The sequence below is a fragment of the Nylanderia fulva genome, unplaced genomic scaffold, assembly GCF_048542155.1.
Source record: "Nylanderia fulva isolate GAGA-0341 unplaced genomic scaffold, ASM4854215v1 Scaffold899, whole genome shotgun sequence".
NCBI lineage: Eukaryota > Metazoa > Arthropoda > Insecta > Hymenoptera > Formicidae > Nylanderia > Nylanderia fulva.
In genome coordinates, this window is record NW_028191025.1 from 25,325 (window position 1) to 37,957 (window position 12,633).

General features: G+C 43.5%; 1 long non-coding RNA gene across 1 annotated transcript; it reads right to left on the minus strand.

Moving 5' to 3' along the window:
• Positions 1 to 3,717: 3,717 nt before the first annotated feature.
• On the minus strand, positions 3,718 to 12,406 carry LOC114945638 (uncharacterized). The gene is made up of 3 exons (XR_014926375.1): positions 12,393 to 12,406; positions 12,163 to 12,278; positions 3,718 to 5,288 (listed from the first exon to the last, which is right to left on the minus strand). It is a non-coding gene; the product is annotated as an uncharacterized LOC114945638 (long non-coding RNA).
• Between the last annotated feature and the right edge of the window lie 227 nt (positions 12,407 to 12,633).

The following is a 12,633-nucleotide window of genomic DNA, read 5'->3' on the forward strand; positions in this document are numbered from 1 at the left end:
ATATACTGTAGGCATGCTATGTACATACTTGTGGTAATATTTCACATACATATGATATGCACTGTACATACTTTTCACACTCTACGTACATACATAAGTAATGAAATTTATATCCACATATGTATATACATAGGACATACATTGCATATCTTTGAAATATACTTATGTATATACTGTAAACATGCTATGTACATACGTATAATATGCGATGTATATACTTTTTACATTTTATTTATATACATAGGTAATGAAATTTATATCCATATATGTATATACATAGGATATACATATTTGTATGCACATTTAATATACGCTGTATGTACTTTTCACATTCTATGTATATACGTAGGTAATGAAATTTATATACATATATGTATATACGTAGGGCATACATTACATATCTTTAGAATATACCTATGTATATACTTTAAATATGCCATGTACATACGAGGTGTGTTCAAAAAGTATCGCGAATTTTGTGTTTTTTCAAAAATTATTTATTTATTCATGAATATCTATTTTGTCCCCTTCAAAGTAATCCCCACCAGATATTATACACTTGTGCCAACGTTTTTTCCAATCCTCGAAGCACTTCAAAAAATCATTTTTTGTGATCTTGTTCAGCTCCTCCTTCGATGCCGTCTTTATCTCCTCAATCGTAGCGTAGCGTCGTCCTTTCATGGGCCTCTTCAGTTTCGGGAACAAGAAAAAGTCACAAGGGGCAGATCTGGGGAATACGGTGGCTGCGGCATTATTAGTGTGTTGTTAATGCGATGCTGTTTTTGGTCGAAATTGAGCAATTTTGGTACGAATTTCGCGGCGACCCGTGTCATGCCCAAATCATTGGTAAAAATCGAATGGCACGAGCCAATCGATATGTTTAGGTCCTCAGCAACTTCTCTAACGGTGATTCGACGATTGACCAATACTATTTTCTTCACTTCATCAATGTTTTCGTCTGTTGTTGACGTGCTCGGGCGTCCGGCACGCTCTTCGTCGTTCACATCTTCTCGGCCCTCGGAAAACATTTGTACCACCGATAAACGCTGCTTCGGTCCAAGGTAGCTTCACCATATGCCACAGTCAACATTCGGAATGCGTCCGCGCACTTAATTTTGTTTTTCACACAAAATTTGATACAGATTCTTTGATCCATTTTTTGGAATAGGCAAAAATCGAAGACGAGCCAAAACACGTGCAAGCAAAGCAGCTGTCAAAAATTAACTGAACATTTAAAATGGCCGTACTTGTCGGCATAAATGAGAAACATGAGTACCAACATAACGCCACAAAAAAATCGAAAATCGAATATACGTAACCCGCGGAAATTCAAAATTCGCGATACTTTTTGAACACACCTCGTACATGTGGTAATTATTTCACATACATTCGATATGCGCTGTACGTATTAGCTAGAAAGAAATTCAGAATTTGAATAAGATAAAATTATGGAGATAATCATTTAATTGAAGATCATTTATTTATTCTTTTTCTGAATTTTATTTGTAACATTTTATCAATATATATATATATAATATATATATATATATATATATGTTTGTCCCGGGCCAGTTTCCGGGACTTTTGACATCCCGTATTGGCAGATTCCGGGACATTTGGCATTTTCCAGGACTGACCTGGAAAAAATTTAGGTCCCACGGCAGTTTCCAGGACGCCCTGGAAACTGCCATTTAGATGAAATGGCAGATTCCAGGTCTGTACATTTAGATGTATATACATTAAATGTACAGACCTGGAAACTGCCATACACTTAAATGTATATATGTACATTTCGATGTATGACAGTTTCCAGGTCTGTACATTTAATCTAGAACTATATGGCAGTTTCCAGGTCTGTACATTTAAATGTATATACATCTAAATGTACAGACCTGGAAACTGCCATATATTTAAATGTATACATGTACGTTTCGGTGTATGGCAGTTTCCAGGTCTGTACATTTAATTTAGAACTATATGGCAGTTTCCAGGTCTGTACATTTAAATGTATATACATCTAAATGTACAGACCTGGAATCTGCCATTGTATCTAAATGGCAGGTTCCAGAACGTCCTGGAAACTGCCGTAGGACATAAATCTTTTTCAAGATATACCTATACAAAGAAAATAATAAATTTTTTATAATATATAATTATTGCATATACAAATATATACATTTCATAAATATACATGATTTCTAAACGCAAAGATATAATTACTTGATATATTTTTATAACTTCAAAATTTTAGGCTTACTAAAAGCAATTTTAAAAAAGCAATATTGCAAATGTTAGTAAGAAATGATGAAAAGAAATTAAAATTGTTGTTATTGTCGTTATATTCAAACAACCAGATTGTAATAAAAAATAATAAGAATTTAATAAAATGAAGATTATTGATTTTATTGCAATACCGAGAAAAGAGAGAAACATATTTCTTCATTATAGCAATAATAAAATCATTAGTTAACATCAGTTATTATAAGATTATTATAATAAAATATGATATTTCAAATTTATTGATATAGAAATAAGATTTCTACATATACAAAGAGACACTATCTTAAGAAAACTTACACTGATCCCGAAATATTCACGAATGCAAACAACTTTGCAAACCTTGAAACGTAATACATAGTTAATAACAGAATTATATGAAAAAATAAACACAAAAAGTTTAGACATGTCAGAAGATTTCTCCAAATGTTAATGAAAACTTATTAAAACGCAAATCAAAATTATTTACATTATGGTTATATTCACCAAGCTCAAGTTTAAATAAAAATTAACAAAAATAAATCAGTACTTAACTAATTATAATGAAAATATTTTTCGCAGAATAATTTATTACTTCAGAATTTGAATTAAGATTTATAGAAATAATACAAATTTAAGATACAATATTTTCAAACAATTTTAACGGTCCTGGAAAATGCCGTATTTTCAATAATGCAAATAATTTTCCAGAACTTAAAACACAAGTCATTCTAATAGTAAGATTATATAAAAGAACGTCGACAAATTTAGAAGAACTCACCAGAAGCCTTCTCAAAATAATATTACTTCAAGTGTAAATGCAAATAATGTGTGCAAATTTACAAATTATCAAAACTAGTGATATTATTCTTATATATAAACATTCAATTTATACCGTATTAAATTAAAAAAATCAGCTTTCAGTAGTTAATCAAAATGTAAATATGATCTTTCGAAGTAGTATTTATTATAATTTCGAATTAAGACTTATAAAAGAATAAAAAGAGACAATATTTAAAAAAAGCTTTACTAATCCCGGAACATGCTGTGTATGTTCAAAAATGCAAATGTCTGAATAATTTAGAACTTATTATGTTGCTCTAATAGCAGAATTATAAAAAACTTCTCGATAACTGTAGACTTATCAGAAATCTTCTTAAAATAAAACTACTTCAAGTTTCAATGTAAATGTGTATGTGAAAATCTAAACCAAAATTTACTGTCGATATTATTCCATCCGAAAATTTAATTTGCATGGTATTAATACAAAAATCAACTGTCAACACATAATTACATGTAAATATGGTCTTTTGAAGTAGAATTTAATACTTGAAAGTTAAAATTTTAATTGAAATAATCCAAAGAAACATTATATTTAAAAAATTTAATCGGTCCCGGAACATGCCGTACGTTCAATAATGCAAATAATTTTTTAAATCTAAATACATAATACTTATTCTAATAGCAGAATTATTTGAAATAAGATCCTTGATAAATGTAGACTTACCAGTAACTTTCTTAAAATAAAACTACTTTAAGTTTCAATGCAAAGTGTATGTGAAAACCTAAAACAAAGTTTATTGAGAGTACTATTATATCCAAAGATTTAATTCACATGGTTTTAATAAAAAAAAGTCAGCTCTCAATAAATAATTATATGTAAATATGATCTTTTAAAGTAGAAATTAATAACTGAAAATTAAAATTTATAATGAAAATTATTTCATTTTGTATTAACAAAGAGGACAATTTAAGAAAGTTTTGTCGGTCCCGAAACATGCCGTATGTTTAAAAATGCAAATATCTTTTCAGAATTTAAAACTTATTATGTCACTCTAAAAGCAGGACTATATAAAACAAAATTCTCGATAATTGTATACTTAAAAAAGTCTTCTTAAAAATAAACCTACTTCTTAAGTTTCAATGCAAGTGTAAATGTGAAAACCTAAACCAAAATTACTGATTTTATTGTTATATACAAAGACATAATTTACATACCTTTAATCCAAATATCAGATCGCAACATGTAATTATAATGTGAATATGATCTTTTAAAGTAGCAATTAAAACTGCAAATAAAAATTTATAATGAAATACTACAAAGACGCGATAATTAAAAAAAAATGTTATCGGTCCCGAAACATGCCGTATGTTTAAAAATGCAAATACTTCTGAATTTAAAACGTCCCCCACGCAGCGAAAATTATATGACATAAATTCCTCAACAACTTTAAACTTACCAGAAGCTCTTCTTAAAATAGAATTATTTCGACCATTAATGCATTGATGTGTGTGGACATGCAAACAAAAATTAATGCATTATACCCGAATATTCAATTTAAATTGTTTTAATCTACAAATCCATTTTCAACACTTAATTATAATGTAAATATGATATTTTAAAGTAAAATATAACTAGAAATTAAAATTTTAATGGAAATAATACGAAAAAGCAATACCTTACATAAATTTATGCTGTCCCAGAAAATGCCATATACTCAAAAATGCAAATAGCTTTACAGAATTTAAAACTTATTATGTTGCTCTAATAGCAGGATTATATGAGACAAAATTCTCGTGAAATGTAGACTTACCAGAAGCCTTCTAAAAAATAAATCTACTTCAAGATTCAATGAAAATGTGTGTGTGAAAAAACTTAAACCAAAATGAATGACTTTACTATTATATCCAAAGAGATTTACTTAACTTTAAAATCCAAATATCAGCTCTCAACACGTAATTATAACGTAAATACGATTTTTTGAAATAAAATTTTATAACAAGATATTAGACTTTATATAGAAATAATACAGATCGACATTACTTTAATACATTTTTTTATTGGTCCCGGAATTTGCCAAATATTAAAAAATGCAAATATCTTTCCAGAATTTAAATCTTATTATGTCGCTCTAATAGCAGGATTATATAAAGCCAAAGTTTCTTACAACTTGCGACTTACCAGAAGCCTTCTTAAAAATAAACCTACTTCTCTCTCGCAGTAGTCTCAACGCAAATGTGGGTGTGAAAACCTAAACCAAAATTATTGACTTTATTCTTATATACGGAGATACAATTGTAACGGCGTAGCCGTTACTAACGCCTCGCGGGCCGATCACCCGCCCGCCACTTGAGGCTATGGCGCCTAAGGCGCCCCTAAGCACAAAATCATAACTGATACACGGGTCACCCTACCCCAGGGGCGCCCCACTACAACCCCCAGAGGCGCCCCACTACGACGCCGGCGTTACCCCCACCACAGCCTCGATGTAGAGTGGGGGAACCGCCGGCAGGGTATATAAGCCGGCTCGACGGATGAGCCGGCACCAGTCCTGTTCCGGACCTCCTAGCCAGGCAACGGGCTTCTCGTTGTTACGCCGGGTTTCTCGGTTTCTGGCCTCCTACCTTTAGTATCGGGCAACGGGTTTCTCGTTGTTACGCCGGGTTTCCCGGTTTCCGGTCTCTTCCTGCTATACACCGGGTGACGGGTTTCTCGTCATTACGCCGGGTTTCCCGGTTTCCGGTCTCTTCCTGTTACACGCCGGGCAACGGGTTTCTCGTTGTTACGCCGGGTTTCCCGGTTTCCGGTCTCTTCCTGCTACACGCCGGGCAACGGGTTTCTCGTTGTTACGCCGGGTTTCCCGGTTTCCGGTCTCTTCCTGCTACACGCCGGGCAACGGGTTTCTCGTTGTTACGCCGGGTTTCCCGGTTTCCGGTCTCTTCCTGCTATACACCGGGTGACGGGTTTCTCGTCATTACGCCGGGTTTCCCGGTTTCCGGTCTCTTCCTGCTACACGCCGGGCAACGGGTTTCTCGTTGTTACGCCGGGTTTCCCGGTTTCCGGTCTCTTCCTGCTATACACCGGGTGACGGGTTTCTCGTCATTACGCCGGGTTTCCCGGTTTCCGGTTTCTTCCTGCCATAGGCTATACGCCTCCGTACACCGTATCCCTAAGTTATACCGGGTAATTTGTAAATCTTTTCCGGACACCGCTACAGGCTATACGCCTCCTTATTTTGTTTATACCGAGTAGTCAATAAGTTTCTCTATTTAGGGCTTCATGCCAACAAACATTTCGTTTATACCGAGTAGTCAATAAGTTTCTCTATTTAGGCTTTATGCCAACAATCATTTTGTTTACTTGTTTCTTTTTGAATAAACCAAAGTATTGTTAATAAGGAATAAGCGAGTCTGAATCTCCCCCTTCCTCCCGAATCCTGGAACCGGCGAGCCGATCCGCGGCGTCGGGAAAGGTGAACCGTTACATGGCGCCCGAACAGGGACCTGCCCAGTGGAGATCCCGACTCGCTTAAGCCTATCCAGATGCCCGCGTGGGTAAATCAATTATCAAAAACCGAAGCTATTGCCTTGGCCAAAAGACACGGAATCGATAGCCAAGGAACTTTAGACGAGGTCCGCCGACGCCTCCGCCGATTTGTCGGGCAAAACCCCGCGCTATTTCGAACTCACCTACCTGTGCCCACTATCAACGTCGAAATGGCCACCGGAAGCCCAACCAAAGACGAAGAAGCTACCACCCCGACACCTGTTGAACCAGCCAGGATCATGGACCAGATCCGAAAATGGGGGTGCCACTTCGAGGGCAAGGACCCCCTGGCATTCCTCGAGCGTACGGAAGAGCTGTGCCTGGGCTACGGCTACACCGACGCCCAGATGCTGTTAGGGCTACCCGAACTCTTACGGGGAGACGCCCTGCTGTGGTATCGCAACATCCGCGATACCATAGCCAGCTGGGCCGACTTTCGCCAAGCTGTCCGCCAGCAATACCTGCCAAGCGGGTATGAGAGACAGATGAAAAGGACGATCCAGGGACGTCAACAACGCCCTAAAGAGTCCTTCCAAAAGTACGCCACCGAGGTCCTGACCATGATGCGGCGCGCCGGGGGATATTCACCCCTAGACCAACTGGAACAGCTCTACGAAAACATGGATCCGGAGTACCAATTGTACATCCGTCGGGCGGACGTGCTCAGCGTCGGGGATCTGAGCATCCGAGCCACCGAATACGAAGAGGCCGACCGCCGAAGACAGGAACGACGAAGGGACGTGCCGCAAAGCCACACCCCGGTTGTAGCTTCCGCGGTCTACAATCGGGAGGAATGTTGCTGGAGGTGCAAGCAACGAGGACATACACGCCTGCACTGCCAGCGACCTCCGAAGAAATTCTGCTCGAGATGTGGCAAGGACGGGGTCCTCACCCGTGACTGCCACCCCCCGACGGGAAACGGGGTGCGGGCCGGAGACGTCGCGGCCGTCGTCCGGCCCAACTCGGCCTAAAATACAACCCGAGACCGCACCTCCGGATCCAGATCGCCGGACAACATTTGTGGGGCCTCCTCGATTCCGGCTCAGAAATCTCATTCGTAAACGCTGAAACGGCCCGCCGAATCAACCGCACACCGTCTAGCCCAGATCTCAAGGCAGCCCAGATACGCCTGGCCGACGGGACGCAAGTCCCCATTGCCGAGACCATCGAAGCAACGGTCAGGTTACGAGGAAAATCGTACCGCCACCGCTTCTCCGTACTACCACAACTAGACAACGCCGTACTAATAGGCATAGACCTCTGGGCGAAATTAGGAGTCGAGCTGCGCCCGCCGCCCAGACCTGTCACCGAGACAACAACCAAAGATGGAATCGCGACAGCCAGTATCAGCCCAGGAACTACCAGCGAGGCGCTAAGGCTACAGGCCTTTCTAAATAACGAACTTCCAAAGTTCGAATCGGTCCGCGGCCCGACCGACAAAGCCACACACCAAATTCGGCTAAAACCGGGGCCGCCCATTAAACAACGATATCGGCCCCGTAATCCGGCCATGCAAGCCGTGATCGACCAAGAGGTCCAAAAGATGGAAGCCGAAGGAGTCATCGAGCCCTCCACCAGCGCCTGGAGCTCTCCGATAGTGCTGGCAAAGAAGAAAGACGGGACCTACCGATTTTGTATAGACTTCCGCCGATTAAACGCGGCCTCAGAAAAAGATGCATACCCGCTGCCTCACATTGCCGCCACCTTAGATAAGCTACGAGGCGCACACTACTTGTCCACGTTGGACCTACGCAGCGGGTATTGGCAAGTGCCACTAACTCCGGAGAGCCGCCCCGCAACCGCCTTCACGGTGCCAGGGAGAGGGCTGATGCAGTTCCGCGTCATGCCATTCGGACTGCATTCAGCACCGGCCACCTTCCAACGGCTGCTCGACACCGTGCTAGGACCCGAGTTAGAACCACACGTCCTCGTCTACTTGGACGACATAGTTGTCGCGTCCCGTACTTTCGAGGAGCACCTAGGCCACTTGGCCGAAGTCCTTCGCCGCCTCCGTGACGCCCGACTCCGCCTCAACCCAGAAAAGTGTCACTTCTGCCGGCCAAGTCTTCGGTACCTCGGACACGTTATCGATCGGCACGGAATCCGGACGGACCCAGAAAAAGTGCGAGCCATTACCGATTGGCCTGCCCCCACGACCCTCCGCAGGGTTCGGCAATTTCTGGGGGTAGCGTCATGGTACCGCCGATTCATCGCTGACTTCTCCACCATCGCCGCCCCTCTCACTCGACTCACTAAAAAGAGAGCGCGCTGGACCTGGGCAAAAGAAGAAGAAACCGCGTTCCGGAAACTAAAACAGGCCTTAACCACCGCACCTGTCCTCGCCTGTCCAGATTTTGCGCGACCATTTCTACTACAAACCGACGCCAGCGCCCACGGGTTAGGGGCCGTATTAACCCAACACCTCGGCGAAGGAGAGCGGGTTATCGCGTACGCCAGCCGGACCCTCAACGCAGCCGAGAAGAATTATAGCGCTACCGAACTAGAGTGCTTGGCTGTCGTGTGGGGTATACGCCGGATGCGGGATTACCTCGAGGGCTACCGATTCACCGTCGTGACCGACCACCAAGCTTTAAAGTGGTTACAACACATCGAGGCCCCTACCGGACGACTAGCCCGCTGGATGTTCGAATTACAACAACATGATTTCGACATCCAGTACCGGCGCGGGACACTTAACCAGGTGGCAGATGCCCTCTCCCGCCTCCCGGAAGCTTTGGCGGTGACCCGGCCGAAATGCCGGTGGTACCACCGTAAACTAGCCGAAGTACGGAGACATCCGACCGATCACCCGGACTATAAAATCCAGGATCAACGATTGTACAGGCATATACTCCACGATCTGGACTTCCGGGAAACACCAGCCGAAGAGCAATGGAAGCAGTGCGTGCCTACAGACCAACGACCCGCCCTGCTTCAGCGAATGCACGACGACCCGGCCGCCGGGCACCTAGGCATTTCCAAAACATTGGCTCGGGTGGCCCAGCTATATTACTGGCCCGGCATGTTTCGGGAAATTGCCCGGTACGTCCGAGGGTGCGCTAATTGTGCGCGGCACAAGGCCAGTCAACAACGACCGGCTGGTCGGATGATGGCCACCTCTGTCCGCGCACCATGGGAACAAGCCGCCGTAGACCTGATCGGTCCCCTGCCTCGATCCACTAGCGGCCATACCTGGCTATTAACCATACAAGACCGGTTCAGTAAGTGGATCGAAATGGTCCCGCTTAGAAAAGCCACCGCCGTAGCCGTAGCCCGAGCACTCACCGACCGCCTGATATACCGGCACGGGTGTCCGGTCGCCCTGGTATCCGATAACGGGACTCAGTTCGTCGCGCAACGCATTAAGGCCTTGCTAGCTTCCTACGGGATACAACATCGGACATCCCCCGTGTACACTCCGCAATGCAATCCGGTAGAGCGAGCGAACCGTACGGTTAAAACAATGATCAGCCAGTACGTAGGCCGGCGGCACAAAGACTGGGACGAGCGAATCCCCGCCTTACAGTTCGCCATCAATACCGCCCGACATGAGGCCACCGGATACACTCCGGCCTACATCCTGCATGGCCGAGAGCTCGCTCGCCCACATCCAGAGGATCGACCAGGAACCGCACCAGCACCAGGACCAAGCACCCGCCAGACCCAGTTGGAGGACGCCTACAAGGTGGTCCGAATCCACCTCGCCCGGGCCTTCCAGCGGCAAGAGAAGCCGTACAACCTGAGGCGACGAGACTGGCGACCGCAGCTGGGCGAACGCGTCTGGAAACGCGACCGCCCCCTGTCCAGCAAGGCCAACGCGTTCAACGCCAAGCTGGCCCCGAAGTACAGCGGACCGATGACTGTCCGGAGGATCGTATCCCCCGTAATCATTGACCTCAAGGACGCCCGAGGACGATGGCACCGCCACATCCATGTGCAGGACCTCAAGGCGGCATCCGAGGAAGAGGACGAGGAAACCATCGGGGCGTAGGACAGGACCAGCCGCCGTGATTCCTCCAGCGCCATACCGCCCACGCCACTCGGAAGTTCCGAGCCACTTTCCCTACTGGACGGTGGATGATACGGTTCGACCGTTTCGGCCGATCACGTGCGATCCACCGTCTAGGGAGGGGGTAGTGTAACGGCGTAGCCGTTACTAACGCCTCGCGGGCCGATCACCCGCCCGCCACTTGAGGCTATGGCGCCTAAGGCGCCCCTAAGCACAAAATCATAACTGATACACGGGTCACCCTACCCCAGGGGCGCCCCACTACAACCCCCAGAGGCGCCCCACTACGACGCCGGCGTTACCCCCACCACAGCCTCGATGTAGAGTGGGGGAACCGCCGGCAGGGTATATAAGCCGGCTCGACGGATGAGCCGGCACCAGTCCTGTTCCGGACCTCCTAGCCAGGCAACGGGCTTCTCGTTGTTACGCCGGGTTTCTCGGTTTCTGGCCTCCTACCTTTAGTATCGGGCAACGGGTTTCTCGTTGTTACGCCGGGTTTCCCGGTTTCCGGTCTCTTCCTGCTATACACCGGGTGACGGGTTTCTCGTCATTACGCCGGGTTTCCCGGTTTCCGGTCTCTTCCTGTTACACGCCGGGCAACGGGTTTCTCGTTGTTACGCCGGGTTTCCCGGTTTCCGGTCTCTTCCTGCTACACGCCGGGCAACGGGTTTCTCGTTGTTACGCCGGGTTTCCCGGTTTCCGGTCTCTTCCTGCTACACGCCGGGCAACGGGTTTCTCGTTGTTACGCCGGGTTTCCCGGTTTCCGGTCTCTTCCTGCTATACACCGGGTGACGGGTTTCTCGTCATTACGCCGGGTTTCCCGGTTTCCGGTCTCTTCCTGCTACACGCCGGGCAACGGGTTTCTCGTTGTTACGCCGGGTTTCCCGGTTTCCGGTCTCTTCCTGCTATACACCGGGTGACGGGTTTCTCGTCATTACGCCGGGTTTCCCGGTTTCCGGTTTCTTCCTGCCATAGGCTATACGCCTCCGTACACCGTATCCCTAAGTTATACCGGGTAATTTGTAAATCTTTTCCGGACACCGCTACAGGCTATACGCCTCCTTATTTTGTTTATACCGAGTAGTCAATAAGTTTCTCTATTTAGGGCTTTATGCCAACAAACATTTCGTTTATACCGAGTAGTCAATAAGTTTCTCTATTTAGGCTTTATGCCAACAATCATTTTGTTTACTTGTTTCTTGTTGAATAAATCAAAGTATTGTTAATAAGGAATAAGCGAGTCTGAATCTCCCCCTTCCTCCCGAATCCTGGAACCGGCGAGCCGATCCGCGGCGTCGGGAAAGGTGAACCGTTACACAATTAACATATTTTTAATCCAAATATTAGAACCTAACACATAATTATAATGTGAATATGATCTTTCGAAGTAGAAATTAATAACGGAAAATTAAAATTTATAATAAAATAATACAAGGAAGCAATAATTTAAGAAAAATGACATCCCAAAACATGCCGTATCTTCAAAATAGCAAATAATTTTTCTGAATTTAAAACGTCCCCCTTATAGTGATATTATATGACAAAGAATCCTCGATAACTATAAACTTACCAAAAGCCCTTTTTAAAATAGAATTATTATTTCAACCATTAATGCATTGATGTGTGTGGACATTCAAACCAAAATTAATGCATTATAGCTGAAGATACAATTTAAATCGTTTTAATCTAAAAAAATCCATTCTCAATTAGCACTTAATTATAATGTGAATATAATACTTTGAAGTAGAATGTAATAACTAAAAATTAAATTTATGTAGAAATAATACAAAAAAGCATTACCTTATAAAAAGTTTTGGTCCCCGGAAAAAAGCCGTATGCTCAAATGCAAAACTTCCAGAATTTAAACTTTTTATGTTCTTAAAAAGAGAATTTTAGAAAAAAAATTTTTGATAACTTAAAATGTTAGAAACCTTCTTAAAAAAACTTTAAGATTTATGCAAAATATGTGAAAATCTAACCAAATTCGGGCGTTACTTTATATACCGAAGATTCAAATTACAACGTTTTTAATTTAAAAAAA